Below are 15,307 nucleotides of genomic sequence, written 5' to 3' on the forward strand. Positions count from 1 at the left end.
CAATTTTGCACTTCTCAATTACCACCAACTCTGAGCAGGTGGTAACCAGGTGCAACCTATATAATGTGGCCCATAATGCCTCAGTGGCTTCTCACAATGGCTGGGCTTTATGTTATAGCCACGAGGCTGCGCATACGACTGGCTGAAGAGGGAAGGAGACGCAAGGAGAGGATCTACAGGACACGCATCACCCTCTTCCAACGCACTGAGGAGGACATCCATGTGCACTACAGGCTTCATCCTGAAAGTATCCTGGAGCTGATAGAGGAGCTGACACCCATGCTTGAGCACCCCACATACAGGGCCCACACCATTCCCACTCACATACAGGTGTTGTGCTCACTGCACCTCCTAGCATCAGGGAGTTTCCAGGGGGTAATCGCCACAGTGGGAAGGATGTCCCAGAGTACACTTTCACGTTTCTTCCATGCTTTTCTCAATGCTATTATGCAGAGGATGCATACCCACATCAAATTTCCAAGCACAAAGCAGGAACTTGACCAAACAAAACAGGAAATTGCCCAATTTCCCCACGTGATTGGCTGTGTAGATGGAGCACATGTTGCACTGTCCCCCCCATCACACAATGAGTATGTTTTCAGGAACAGAAAATCAAACCATTCAATAAACATCCAGGTAGTCTGCAATGCAAAAAATCTCATCACCGATATTGTATCTAAATTTCCAGGGAGCACTCATGATTCCTTCATTTTTAGACACTGTGCTTTACATCGTAGACTTTCAAATGGCGATTTTGGAGAGGGATACCTACTAGGTAATTACATGGCACACAAACAGTAGTATGAAATGTTGAAACTGTGGACATCTCACTAACCTTCACCATTCTTCTTTCATGCAGGAGACAGTGCATATGCTGTGCGTGGCTATATACTCACACCCTACTTGAATCCAACCACAGCTGCTGAGCGGAGATACAACACTGCCCACAGAGCCACAAGAGCCACCATAGAGAGAACCTTCAGAATCCTGAAAAGCCGTTTCCGCTGCCTCCACAAGAGTGGAGGCACTCTACAGTACAGTCCAGAAACATGTTGCAAGATATTGGTGGCCTGCGCTATGCTACATAATATTGCCATCAAGAAGGGCACCCCAGTGAATCTGACTAACTCCGACACATCCGATGAGGAGGAACCAGCCCCCCAACGCAGACGTGCATGAGGAGCTGGGGCAGCCGCAAGGCGCATGCGACGTGATGACATCACCCAGAACTACTTCTAGGTAAGAGAATTAACCACAAAGACCAATGTTTTTGTTCAAAAAAATGTTTTAATTCCTTAAATGCAGGATATGTTATGTCACACAGTGTGACTGTAAGTCAGAAAGGTGCACGTGTTCATGTCCACACAGTGACCAAATGTCAGTAACGTAAGTCCTCATGGGAAGGGTTTCTCCACGACATACCATTGAGCATTCTGCCCCTTCACCTACAGCGGGAACACCCTGATGCACCCCCATCAGCCTGTTCTGTATTTTCTGTGTGGTTGTCCACACCTCTGCCCTGACGGCCACTCCTGTAGCTTTCAGCGGGTATTGGTGGAGTAGGTATGCTTTGGCTCGATTGGCCATCAGTGTTAATGCTACCCGGCGTAACAATCCCCCCAGTTACAGCAGCACGCAGCTGATCAAGTGAATGGGTCACCTGCACCAGGTTCTTGGCAATATGCTGACAGCAGTGTGCCATTTCGTGTTACATGCTCACTGTTCTTCTGCAAAGCATGGAAATGGCTTCAGATTGACTGCTCACAGCCCTTGCAAATTGGTCCAGCCGTGTAGTTAGACGTTGTTGATCCCTGTGCTGGGCCTGCCTTGCAATCCTTGCTTCATTTAATTGTGCCTCTGTTGCTGTTGCTATTTGTCTTATACCAACTCTCATCTCTGCCATGTGTCGATTGTGTTGCGTCATCTGACGCTGGATTGATGAAATTCCTCTGCTTTGTAGGCGCTGCACGTGCAACATTTAGCCCTCCAGCCCAGCAAAAACAGACTTAGTACCTGTTGTGGCACTGCAGGTGTTGTTCCGTGCCCTCTGTCTGCCTCCACTGCAGTTGTGTGGGATGTTGGTGTTTGTGATCTTGTCTGAGCTGTGCTAGGTGATGCCTCTGCCTGTGTCTCGTCTTCAACATCTGTGGACCCAGATTGCATTTGTAGTAATGCAGGTACTGTTTTGCGCCGTATTGAATGCACATAAGGTGTGTCAGTTGTGGCACCCTGCCCCTCCTGCCCTGCATGCTCCTCTGCTGGAGCTGACTCTCCCACTGCTGCAACAGTGTCCTGTGTTGTTGGTCCATCTGGAAAAAATAAAATTCACACATAAGTTGTCTACACTATTTACATGCCTGCTGGTCTATATTGTGCACTTTGCATATACCTATTGGGGTTGTTCCCTATATGCCCTTTGTATGTGTATCTGCCCATATTTACATGACATAGGACTACATTTCCCAAGATGCTTCACTGGGTATTACTAAAAACATGGACCACATTCCAAATCATGCATGTGGATTTTGGAGTTTGGGTGGGATGGGAATGCATTGGGTGATTTTGGCATGCATCTTACCTTCAGTGTTGTCTCTGGTTTCTGAGCTGTCGAGGTCAGCCACGCCCGTCACTGTCTCAGGCATTAGGGTTGCCTCCACCAAATCCTCCATGGGCGTCGGCTCAGGTGTAGTGGAGCTACCACCTCCAGTTAGTTTGGCTTCTGCCAATCTCGTGGCCACCCTCTCTTTGGACCTTTGCCTCATATCGTACCACCGCTTCCTGAGGTCATCGGTGGTACGATGTGTGACGCCAATTGAATTCACCTTCTCTTGTATATCTGCCCAAATTCTCCTCTTTCTGGCTTCAGGCACGCGTAGTGAGGCTTTGCCAAAAAGAAGGTCATGTTGCCTCACCACCTCTTTTGTTGAAACCTCCAACTCCCTCTCAGAAGATTTCTGCTTCCTTTTTCTGCTTTGTTCTTCTGCCTGCATCTCTCTTCCTTGCTTTTCTGCACCCTGTGATTCCATTTTGCAGTGTTTCAAGTCAGAGCCAGACCAACACTCCCTCCACTCTGTCTCTCAGCCAGCAAATGACTCTGGGACAGGTGCAGGCAATTAGGTGCAGGATGCAGACTCACACTTCCTGGTTGTGATGTCATCATTCTGCACCTGAATTCCTCTTTCCCGTTTTTGTGATTCCTTAATAGCGAATTCACTATTAAGGAATCGCTATTTGAGTAATCGCAAAAATATTCTGTGAATTTTTGAGAATTGCAAAATATTAGTGATTTTTTACCTACATCCGATTTTGCGATTCAGAAAGTGCGATTCGCCGAAAATCGCTTTTTCCCAATCGCAAATTCGGATTTACATACATATGCCTCCCTATCCTTATATAGGCATAGAAATCATAACCATATTTAGATGTAGCCTATGCAGTCCAAATACGGCATGGCTACTTCCACTAGTTCTGAGAATCCACAACGATTTCCTGGAAAAACCCGCCTTCAGCAGTCAGGGACTTCCCCTTGCTTGAATATTGATTTATCCAAGAACTCAAGGAGTTTTCAAAGAACTGAATCTTTGATGACATTATTGTGTCCAGCCTTACGTCAAACTCAGCACCTTTAAGGTATAAATATCCCCACATTTGCCCAGGCAAACACACGGTGGTTTGGAGTAGTTCGACTATCTACTTGCCCGACGCCCTGCTACAGCAAGTGCCGAAGGAAGCCGACCCTCCAGCTGACGCACAGAGAGAGACGCTGTCTTTCTCCTGCTGAGAAATCCAGCTCCAGTGTTCCCAGGCTACCCTTGCGGGTTGCTGGGAAATAGAGTTCTGAGAGAGATATACAAGACCTAATTCATTCTAAACCAAGGTACCGAGTTGATTAGACCCTTAGAGAATTCTTGGAACAGATTCTTGGCAAAGAATACTACACTTAGGCTCCACCTCACTTACTTCTTCCCACGTACTAGACCTAGGTTAGGTACACCGGGGTAGGCGTATTTTAGAAGTACCAGTTGAGTACTTTTAGTCTTTATTTATTAATGTATGTTTTCTATGTTATTTTATATGGCTTAGAAACCATACCATGCTTTTACAGTATTATTATAATACTCTTCGTACTGTACGCATTGTACTTTGCAACCAGTATTACGATTGTAGCAGTTCATTTCCTCTGCCTAGAAAGAAGACTGTTCAATAAATACTTTTTATTGAAAACGCCCGTCTCTCTATTTCTCTGCACCTCTGGTGAAACGACGCATGCACGATTGACTGAGTGAAATAGTTGTCTATTGTTTCCGCGACTCTAGAGATACTTTTTTATATCCTGGGGAAACAAAGTTGTCATGTTTATGCGGTTGTCAGAAACTAATCCCTTCTTTTGAATTAGAGAAAGTTTCTAGTGACCTCTGAGCTATCTGGCACTCACAATTAAGTCTAATATATTCGATAGAGTCCTAGTTGACCTCAGTCCTACATCTAAACTATAGTATATATTATTCCAATTTGCAGATCCTGTTGGGAATATAGGAACTACACTACAGTCTCACCAATAGCATCCTTATCTGGTGTCCTTCGCAGTCTCTCTCTCCTTCACTTCACTATGGCACAGCCCCCTCCACCCCCTCACCTCCCCTCTCCTTCCAGGCCCCATCATTCTCACGACCTCTCAGCCTGACACCTCTGCACTCAAGCGGCTATCTCGGTGTTTGGCACTCATTCACCTTCCGAATGTGCATTTCGACCGAAGAAGCTGTTAAATTTCGGGTGGCATCTAGTTTTCAGAACTGGGTAGTCTGGGATGCCAGGAGGCACAGGAACAAGCTCTCCCAGGGCAGGCAGATTCTATTTAAAGACAGGGCATGGGGCAGTCTCTGTGGGCTCTCCGGCAGGCTCTAGTTGGTAATTTCTAGAACACTGGTACCCTCTGCCTTTCTGAGTCTGCCGGGCTGTCTCTTATCTGCAGATGCTGTGCCTATCAGAGTGCACGAGGTGTGAGCACCGCACGCACAAGGGAGGCTCCTCGCATGGACTCCGAGATAGTGCAGGGGCACACCCAGGCTAGTGTGACCCCCCTCGCCCCCTCCAGGCAGCTAACATCCAGAACCTGACCCGTCAAAAGCGGGCTCTCCTCGCACTGCAGGGTACCCCTCCCTCGCCCTCGCGGTAAACACCCAGAGCTTTTCATAACCCCTGCACTCTGCCCCAGTCCCACATGTTTACCACATTTTCCCATACTGTATTCCTTATCAGGACAAGAAAAAGGCCAACGTACACGTTCGTCTCGTAGTGGTCATTTGTTGGCCGCAGTTTATTAGGAATACAAGGAAACATGTATATACTTGCATATTTTGCATGTTATGTCCTGACAAACGTCCTTGTTATTGTCTCTTGGCCCTTCTGGGTTGGTTTCTTTGGTAGGTTTGTTTTTCACTGACTTTGCGCGGGGAGGGAGTAGCTTCTGTCCCGGAGTTAGGCCACCTCGCTACCTTGTCCGACGCTTGTTGTGCCCTGCCTTCCGGTGGGGACTGGGCTGCGAGCGCCGTCCCCGTTTGCTACCCCCCGTCTTTGGTAGGCCAACTTCCCAGCCGTGAGGCATCCCAGAGTGAGTGGTCCTACACACCTGTCCTTAGGCCAACTCACCCAGCCGTGAGGCATCTGAAGGTGAGTGGACCTATTCTGGCACACCGCCCTCCGGTGTGCCTTCATACCAACCGATATCAGCGTAGTTCTTCGCCACGCTTGGCCTGTTCCTCAGCCCTGCAACATTGCTGTTCCTTAGGTGTGGGTGGGTGGTACAAAAATTTGGGCTCTGACGTCGGCGCTGCTCCTCCGCTCTGCTAAGATAGGAGCTTGCCTAAGGGAGCAGTGCTTATATGCCCCCCATATGCCTTCCGGACCCGGTCTGCCCTATGTCCATTGGGGGGTTCGTATCCCGCCTCGGCCTCCATTGTCCAGGGAGGCCGGCGCCTCTTCTGTGGCCGCTACCGGGGGGGCACAGGCGTTTCCTTAGTTGTTCCTGGTCGCTTTGCGTGACAAAACCCAGCCCCCACTAGTTTGTGTCCGGGGGCATGGCGCTAGTTATGACGCCGGCTCTCAAGCCCCCTTTGGGAGCAGCCTCTGCAATAACCCCCCACACTCTGCCCCACTCCCACATGTTTACCACATTTTCCCATACTGTATTCCTTATCAGGACAATAAAAAGGCCAATGTACATGTTCGTCTCGTAATGGCCATTTGTTGGCCGCAGTTTATTAGGAATACAAGGAAACATGTATATACTTGCATATTTTGCATGTTATGTCCTGATAAACTTCCTTGTTATTGTCTCTTGGCCCTTCTGGGTCGGTTTCTTCGGTAGGTTGGTTTTGCGCTCACTTTGCGGCGCTGGGATGTAGTAGCTTCTGTCCCGGAGTTAGGCCACCTCGCTACCTTGTCCGACTCTTGTTGTGCACTGATTTCCGGCGGGGACTGGGCTGCGAGCGCTGTCTCCGTTTGCTACCCCAGTCTTTGGTAGGCCAACTTCCCAGCCATGAGGCATCCCAGAGTGAGTGGTCCTACACACCGGTCCTTAGGCCAACTTACCCAGCCGTGAGGCATCTGAAGGTAAGTGGACCTATTCTGGCACACCGCGTATCGGTTGTGTGTCTCCATATCAACCGATATCAGCGTAGTTCTTCGCCACGCCATCTGGGAGGCTTCCGTCTCCCTGCGGCTCCCCCCAACTATGTCCTGTTCTTCCTTCTTTGCCCCTTGCCAGGAACATCGCTTCCCACAGGTTTGCCCGGCTTGAGTATCTACTTTCTCTATCTTTTATGAGGCTGTCTCCTTCCGTTTTGCTCGCTCAGTGTCCCCTCCGCGAGGCCTCCCGAGGGGCCTGCAGGAGCATCGCCTCTACTTTTCCCGTGGTGGTAGGCCGCCCTTGGCTCCCTCCATGCGCCCCTGCCATGTGCCATCCCAATGACCTGTGTTGTAGGAGCCTTCCCTCTACTTTGAGTAATTCCTTCCTCTCCTACATTTCTTGCCTTCCTTCCGCTTTTATCTTGCGAGGAAGGGGGGAGGGTATGCGCCCCTCTGGGCTTGTTGCCCTTTATCTATCCCCCTTCACCTACTCAGCATGCCCCCCACCCCCGATTGGGGGGGGGGGGGTCACGCTCCCGCCCTGGGGCATGCCCTGATGCCCCCCCCCTTTTTGGTGGAAAAGCCTTTTGTAACTTTTAACAGCCTGACTACCTATTTGGTAGCACTTCGCTTTCCGCCATTCGTAGTACTCTGTTGCTGTGTCTTGGACTGCATGATGGCATTTATACATTCCTCCGGCCTGGATTCCCTGACCCAGTTCACCACAAACTGTCATTGATTTGGTATCCTAAGTATGAGGTCTTGATCTTGCATCTGGGTCGAGGTGTCCCCCGCACCTTCTTTTTATTACGGGTCAGGCCCTGCATGCCAAGGGGGGGCTCTGGCTTTGTGCACGAGGGAGGGTGGCCTGTTGCACTTCCCCACTGGCAACATGCTTTTTAGCCTGTCTCTAATGTCCGCCCCTGCTTCTTCTGCTTTCTGCGTCCCATTTTATTTATATTGGGAAGTATATGGTTTTTGACCAACAATTCCTATCCACTGTCATTTTTTCAAACCATACTACGTAGGGTTTTAGTATCTGCCCTGCTCTCGTCCTCTCAGCTAGTTCTGTCCATTTGTAGTGCCATATTATGGATTCGGGTAGGGGCCCTTATTGTATTTCTGGTTCATTCATTGCAAACCTTTCTTCTTGGTGAAAGAGCTCTGAGTGGTGTTGCAAGCTCTGACTACACTATCGCCAGTGGTTCCAGTGTAAACTTGTATATCCCTGTTTAGCAATATGATGCTATGTATTATGCTTCGTACTTGCTCCTTAATTTGACGCGAATAATCTAGCTCAGAGCCCGAGATACTGTGGCCGTATGTGCCTTCTGCTACCAGAAACATTTGCTTTTCCACCAATGCTTTTCACCAGCTAAGGTTCCCCCAGTTACCCGTTGCCAGGATGACAGGCTGGCCGACCTATTTTTTACTTACTGGCTTTTGCAATGCTGCTCAACTGTGTTTCCCATATTCTTCCTGCCACCGGCTGAACTGATTTTCCGCATATGTCTATTCCAGGCAGGAGCGGCATGCTTCAAAACCTGTTACTAACTTGTGCTGTCATGGCCGGGGTACCTGAACTTTGTAGGTTTTAATGAACTGTTAATGCTGTCTGGCTCACACATGACCTGACGGTACAGGACCGTTTTACGCTAGCACCAGTTGTGTTGCAGGAAGGCATTATATCCTGGGGTCAATTGCTTTGCCCAGCAACCCAGACGTTCAGTGTCTATGACTCTTTCGATGGGCCCAGGTACCTTTCACAAGGACGCCTTCATTTTTCTATGGTGGTCACGGGGGGCTGAAGTGCTTTCCCCAAAATCACAGATCCCTTTAGAAATGTTGGGACAAGCGAGGGTTCCCCTCCGTCCTGCCTTTCTTCGCCGCACTTTTATATATTACGTACTTAAACTGCAGGCCTCAGACCGCTTTACGTTAACCTCGTTTGACCGAACCCAGTGCCCATGTATTGAGGTGGGCTGCTCTAGCCATATGCAGTGGCCCCTCGTGGGCAACACTGGGATTGGTTCCTCCCCTTGAAAAGCATTGCCTGGGGGCATTTAACACAGGTATACTTCTGTTCCTGAGGGGGCCCACCAGCACGTGGCCATCCCGGCAATTATTAGATTATTCGGCATAAAGAACAAAAAGAAGGTGCACTACATAAAAAATCAATAAGAAGTAGGTTCTTTGAGGTTTCTTCTTTTTAGTCAGTTTCTTTGAAAAACAACAACGGCACACAGCCAACGCGTTTCGTTCCCCCGTGCCACAGGAACTTCGTCAGGGCTCATGTTATTAGATGAAAGCTGGGCAGGGTTATCACCAACCGGACCGAAGTGAAGTGTGTATCTAAACGTGGAAGCCAAATAAGTATCACATATATAAGGCAATGATATTCCTGCTGGAAACGAGAAAATACGTAGCAGAGTAAATGAAGGGAACCCGATGTCTCCAAGGATTTCAAATAAATGCTATATGAAGCCGCTTCCCTGAAATCCCAGGTGGAGTAGAAGAAATGAAGGCGGTATATTCTTGTACCACCACTAAAGGTATGGTCCCCTTCCCAAAAACCCAACAGAAGGCAGCAATATCAAAGGAGTGGGGTCCCTCAATGTAAAAAAGGCAGTATCCGTGCAGGTACAGGTCAGCAGTTCCTTGATAAGAGGCTGACAGGCATAATAGCGCGTCTTTCCATCGGCGATGCCTATTATTATTCGGCATGTCGTCACTGTGCTAATGCGTGCAACGTGTGGGTCGCCATTTCAAAACCCCAATGTGCGTTCATTGGCGGTAGACCCGTTCCCCAACCCCTGGCTCTCCTCCTGGGACTTTCGGTATTGGAGAGCGTGAGCCCTTAGTCCGGTTGCCCCATTCCAGATGCAATTTTATATACAGAGGGCCTGCCAATTTGCAGATTGTAACCAGCGCCCACCTGCCCGAGTGTAATCATACAGTGTTAGCTCCTTTCACCATGGCACTGAGGCATCCTTGTTTGTAGAACCCCCTTAGTAGAATATTTTAATTCCTGCCGCGAATACCGCCAGGGTCTTTCTAACAAAACAGGAACTAACTGACTTACTTATAAGATTATGCTTTGCGCTCTGCCTGGTACAAGCCCTTTGCAGAAAGAATATTAACTATCTGTAACCTGTGAATGTAGAGTTGTGGGGGTCGGACTCCTCTGGGCCTTGTCTGACGAATCACCACTGCCAGAGGCTGAGATAGGGCTCTCAACGCTCATAAATAGTTTTAAACATGGAGAGCCGTGAAAGCCAAGGCAATTTTTTTATTTTTTTTATTTTGAACCCCCAACATCCCCTTGAAGGCTATCCCACTTATCTCTTATGATAACGCAGCTTGGTCTTATTCAAATAGTTGCCTGGGTGGTGAATATTATAAGGCTAACATTCCGATCCTGATTAAAGAAAAGTTGCGCTGGTCCTACCCAGATTTACCAGATAATGTATTATTTAACCACGCTTCATATTTCCCAACATTATTTCTGCCATGAAGGGACTTATAAAATGACAGGAAACTAAGAACACATGCACAGGGGTAGTTGTCTTAACAGGCGCATTCGACACGCACAATGCAAACCCTGACTGTCATTCTGAAAGCATCTTGTTTTGCCTGTCACCTTTAATTTGCATGCGCTTTTGTACAATGGCCTGGGTCATTTTCACTGCCCAGGCCGCTTTCAGTGATTTATTGCAGTGCTGAGCATGCCCAGGTATACCCCATAACGGGGACCATCTCATACTCTGAACCTGCTTAGGGCAAGCCCCACTGTGTGTCCTAGGGTAATGACCATCTGGGCGGAAGATATGGAGGCTTCCATCCTCATGTTCAAAGAAACCTTCACTGTCCAGAACCACTTTGTGTCGCACAAAGGGGGTCCCCCAGCACTGATATCCTAAGATGGAAAACTATTTGCCACTACTATGTTGTACACAAACATACAGCTTAGTACAGCTGTCCATTAATTCCGAAATCAGGTTGTAATCCAGCAGTTATGATGTCACTAATCTCGTAATCGCGCAGTACTAACATTGAATTCTGAAAGGCTTTAGCTTTTCTCCATGCCAGTCATCCCTAGATTCTTGGGCGCAGCCGAGCCTGCAAGCCAAGGTATTGGACTTCTGTGCATGTTAATCCGATGCAGTGCGGGGTGTGGTCCGAAGTGTGTTTCTCGAAACAAAAGGCACATTTAGGGCGATGATAGCGTGAGTTTCCAATCTACATTTCCAGGAATGAGAGCACCGGGAGAATGCATCGTTTAAAATAGTCCTCCGTCCATAATTATTATTTTATCTTATTTATATTTTTTTAATTGCAATCATTTTTATTGAAAATGTTGTACAACAAAATTATACAGTGAGAAACATTATATGTGTTGTTGAAGGTACATCTGAACAGAAAGAAGAGCATTTGGCTGAATACGGTAGACCAAGCATGAGAAGGCATAACCATGATGGACGTTGCTACATACAGATGTGACCGGGCATTTTGCCTGTATCTCAACAAATTCGAAAGGCCTCATTTTACAGAGGTCAAGAGGAAGAGGAAAAAGGATGAGAGAGTAGTCCTACATGAGAAGAGGATAGAGAAGAAAGGAAGAGAAGAGAAAGGAGAAGGAAAAGGAAAGGAGTGTGCCACCATGGGATAGGCACTTCCGACCATTCCAGTGTTACCCGGGATGCGTATGTCCTGATCGGATTGAGAAGGACTTCGTGGGTTACAAGTGGTCAGGAGAAGTGGCTATTCATGGTGGTTTATGAGTGTCAAAGTAGATATCAAGTGGTTGACACATTCTCCTTCGTCGGGGTCGCCACGGTGTGGTCTGGAGCGTGATGTTGTCAGCCCCTCGGAGGTTAATCACCCAGTTTAACCAACAGGCATAGCTTGCTTTTTTTGTGTCTTTCCAATTGTTTAGGATGACCTTAATGGCCGCCATGAGCAGGAGGTCTAGTAGGGCTCTATCCGGTTCAGGGAGTTGTGTTTCTTTAACAGAGCCAAAAACAAGATAGGGGAGTTCCATGGGCGGTGTAATGTTGAACAGTTTGTGGATGAACATAAACACTTTGTCCCAATAGGATGAGACACAGTCGAATTGAAGGATAAGGTGGTCCAAATCACCTTCAGCATGCTTGCAGTTCGAACAAAAAGCATTGGGGCAAATTTTGTGAGAATAGAGGCGAGCGGGCGTCCAGAAGACCCTATGCATGAGCCAGTATTTGGTTTGTGATAATGTAGGGCTTATTTTGTGGCTCATACAGGATTTCCAAGTTGCGGACCACTCCGGCTCAGAGATGGGGAAAGAGGCGAGAGAGGACCAGAATTGCGTAGTTTTTTCATTTAGCCTGGATGATTGCGGGCTCAGTAATTTGTACATCCTAGAAACCTGGTGGACTAGTCGATTTATGCTGGAGAAGAATGAGAGAACAACTGGAGGTGTGGGGGACAAGTTCACTTTTGTAATGGCAGACTTAATATTTATAAATAAATAGAAATCGGAAGCATTAATCCCAAATTTCGCCTGGATTCCTGCAAAGGGCAAGGGATATGCTCCCTCATATAGTTGGTGGGGGAAAAGGACACTGCTCTTAATCCAAGTGGGGTTATACAACGACTTGCCTTTATATGTGATGTTAGGGTTCTTCCAAATCGACTCCCATCTGGATCTTCTTATCGTTGTGTCTAACAATTTGTCGATTTCAAGCAGGGCCAGTTTGGTGTTAATATGGATTTTGAGCATGGGATTTGGTTCGCCTTCATTGATAGGATCGAGATGGGATGAATGTCTCCCAGTACCGCTGTTTCTATATCTAACCACACAGGCGAATAGCCCGCAGTAGGGGACAGCCAATAAGAGCCTTGCTTAGCTATGAAGCTAATTGGTATCTCTTGAAGTCAGGAAGGTTGACTCCTCCTATGGCTTTATCTAGTCTAAGTTTCTGAAGGCTGATGCGTGCTTTTTTGCCTTTCCAGAGAAAGTTAGTAATGACCTTGTCCACTTTATGGTGGAATTCCTGTGACAGCAACAGGGGGAGCATGGTGATCAGATAATTTACCAATGGCGAGATCATCATCTTGATGGTCTCGACCCTACCCCACCAAGTGATGAAACGGGGAGACCACCCATCTAGTTGCTTTTTGATTTTTTCGAGGGTAAGGTTTTCGTTGTGCCGGAGGGTCTCGATAATAGAGCTGCCGAATTCTACACCCAAGTATTTTATGTAGTTACTTTGCCAGACGAGTCCCAATTCTCCCAGCATCTCTTTATTGGTGAATATGTTAAGAATGTTTAACTAATATCTCTTTGCTGAGATTCCATGTAGACAAGAGCGTCCGATATAAATGCCGCGTGGAGTTTACCCAGGGCTCAACACATGGCCTCCCCGTCAGAGTCAGCAGCCACAGCACGAGACGACATGAACAATCTGGGACACTGGCCACTATCGTCATCTATTTCCCCTTTGCACTCACGCCACTAGGTGGCACTGCTGCCATACCGCAAGGTGAAAGCTAGCCTGAAGCATCATTGCAAACCGGCCCTACTGCGGGGGCACCACCAGAAGTGCCGCAGAATTGACATCCAGTATACCAAGGATGTCAGGTATCAGGCACTTTATATCCTTTCTTTCTTCTATGCTCTAGGTACTTCAGTACCTTGAAGTGCCGGGCAGTAAACAATATACGCGCAGCCCTGTTTCTTACCGCCTTTGAAGGCTACTTGGCCACTGCCGCCCGCCGCGGCCTTTGTCATCTCGGGAGCACATCCCGCACCGACCGCCGCCTGGTTTCGGCCTGGCTGCTGTCCCTTAATTGTCCCAGCTGCTTGCGCCAAGGCCTGCCATCTGCCCCGGATCGATTTCCTGTGAGCACCGCCTTTCTGGCTTGAGGTGCATTCGGGTAGCCGTTCTGGCGCCCTGCTCTACCTCAATCGCCCGTCCAACAGCTTGTCATCGATCCCAACCTCCTGGCCCCCGGTTCCCGCGAGGTGCCGCCTGGATCACGTCGCCGCTCTTGATGTCATCCTGCTGCTTGCTGCGGTGGCCAGTCCTTCCTCTGTCCTGTGAGCAGGAGTGGGTACCTTCCCTTCCGTCTCTTGCTCGGTCGGTTCCCAAGAGTCCCTTCCTCCTTGGTGGCTGCATGGCGGGGTGGGTACATCGATACTGCTGGGCCGTGGCGGACTCGAAATCCGTTGGCCACAGTCCCCCGGCTCTTTGATGTGCCCGGTGATGCGGCGGGGGCTCCCGCCCTCTTCATGGTTGCCGAACCTGGTTGCGGGCGGGGAGCTTCGGACCGTCTTTCTCTTGCAGGTGGAACGGGGTGGGCACCCAGCCATCCCTGGAAAACCCCTTGTTCTTTTAGGCAGCACCAGCCGGTTCATCGGTCGTGAAGGACTTCACCTTCATGAAATGGAATCCTCGGATATCCACAACAAAAATGTGGGCTCCGACGGATAGGAGCTTTCCTGGGGGAGCAGTGCTTATATCCCCCCCCCCCAGTCACCTTCCAGACCCAGTCGGCCCTATGTCCATTAGGGGGTTCATATCCCGCCTCGGCCTCCGTTGGCCAGGGAGGCCGGCGCCTCTTCCGTGGCCGCTGCGGGGGGGGGGGGCACAGGCGTTTCCTTAGTTGTTCCTGGTCGCTTTGAGCGCCAAAACCCAGCCCCCACTAGTTTGTGTCCGTGGGAATGCGCTGGTTATGGCGCTGGCTCTCAAGCCCTCTTTGGGAGCAGCCTCTGCAACAACCCATCTACCACAGCATGTGATTCCTCGTGGGAAGAATCCAGGCAGTGACTGAGCTCCAATAACACCGGGTGTGTACACCATCACACGTAGTTCACTGTCTGATCCTCGCCGAAAATACAGACAAACACAAGCACCAAAAGGACATACAGACAAGTACACCATAAAACACACACATACACACATACAAACACACATGCGCGCGCACGCGTGCCCCCACACACACTCACAGTCTACTCCAGCTGAGGGTTCCTGGGACTGTGAAGTAGCAGGTTCATGCACCTGCTGCTCAGAGTGATGAGGAGCGGGCCTGTTGGGCTGCTGTCAAGGCACCTATTTAGAAACGTGCACAAAAAGTGTGATGTAACAGGCAGAGTATGGTGCTCCCTATACCAACGTGACCATGCACTGTTATTTAACAGAACTCCCCCCCCACCCTGATAAATAGCAGCAAGTTTGTCCTGTCATAATTTAACCAGGGGTGTAGCCTTTATTACACCTGGTAATTACTGGGTGCGGTTTATTCTTTACCACTTTTTTGCTGAGATCCCTCTGAAACAGGTGTTGTTTTTGCTGTAATCAATAAAAGCACCAGTGTGTTTTCTGAGCGCACTCATGCGTTCTCTCTTTAGAGCGGCATCAAGAAAATGTCTGAGTGCATAGGTTATTATTTGAGTGGCTGTTTATTAGCAACCAAGGACGTCGAAATACATAGTTATTTCTCTTACTACAGAATGCGAGATCGTCCGGCTCCCCAGCGCCCTTGACTCTCAAGACTATTCTCTGCGGCTGCACCTCAAATTCCGGTTGTCACATTTTTCTCACCATGGGTTTGATTCCTCCATTCCATCCGGCCCACCCTAGACAGAGTGCGCTGGTGGAAATATTTCATGCAGACTTTAATAGATTCGATTCGCCATCTC

This window comes from Lissotriton vulgaris, chromosome 7 (assembly GCF_964263255.1).
Source record: "Lissotriton vulgaris chromosome 7, aLisVul1.2, whole genome shotgun sequence".
Lineage (NCBI taxonomy): Eukaryota > Metazoa > Chordata > Amphibia > Caudata > Salamandridae > Lissotriton > Lissotriton vulgaris.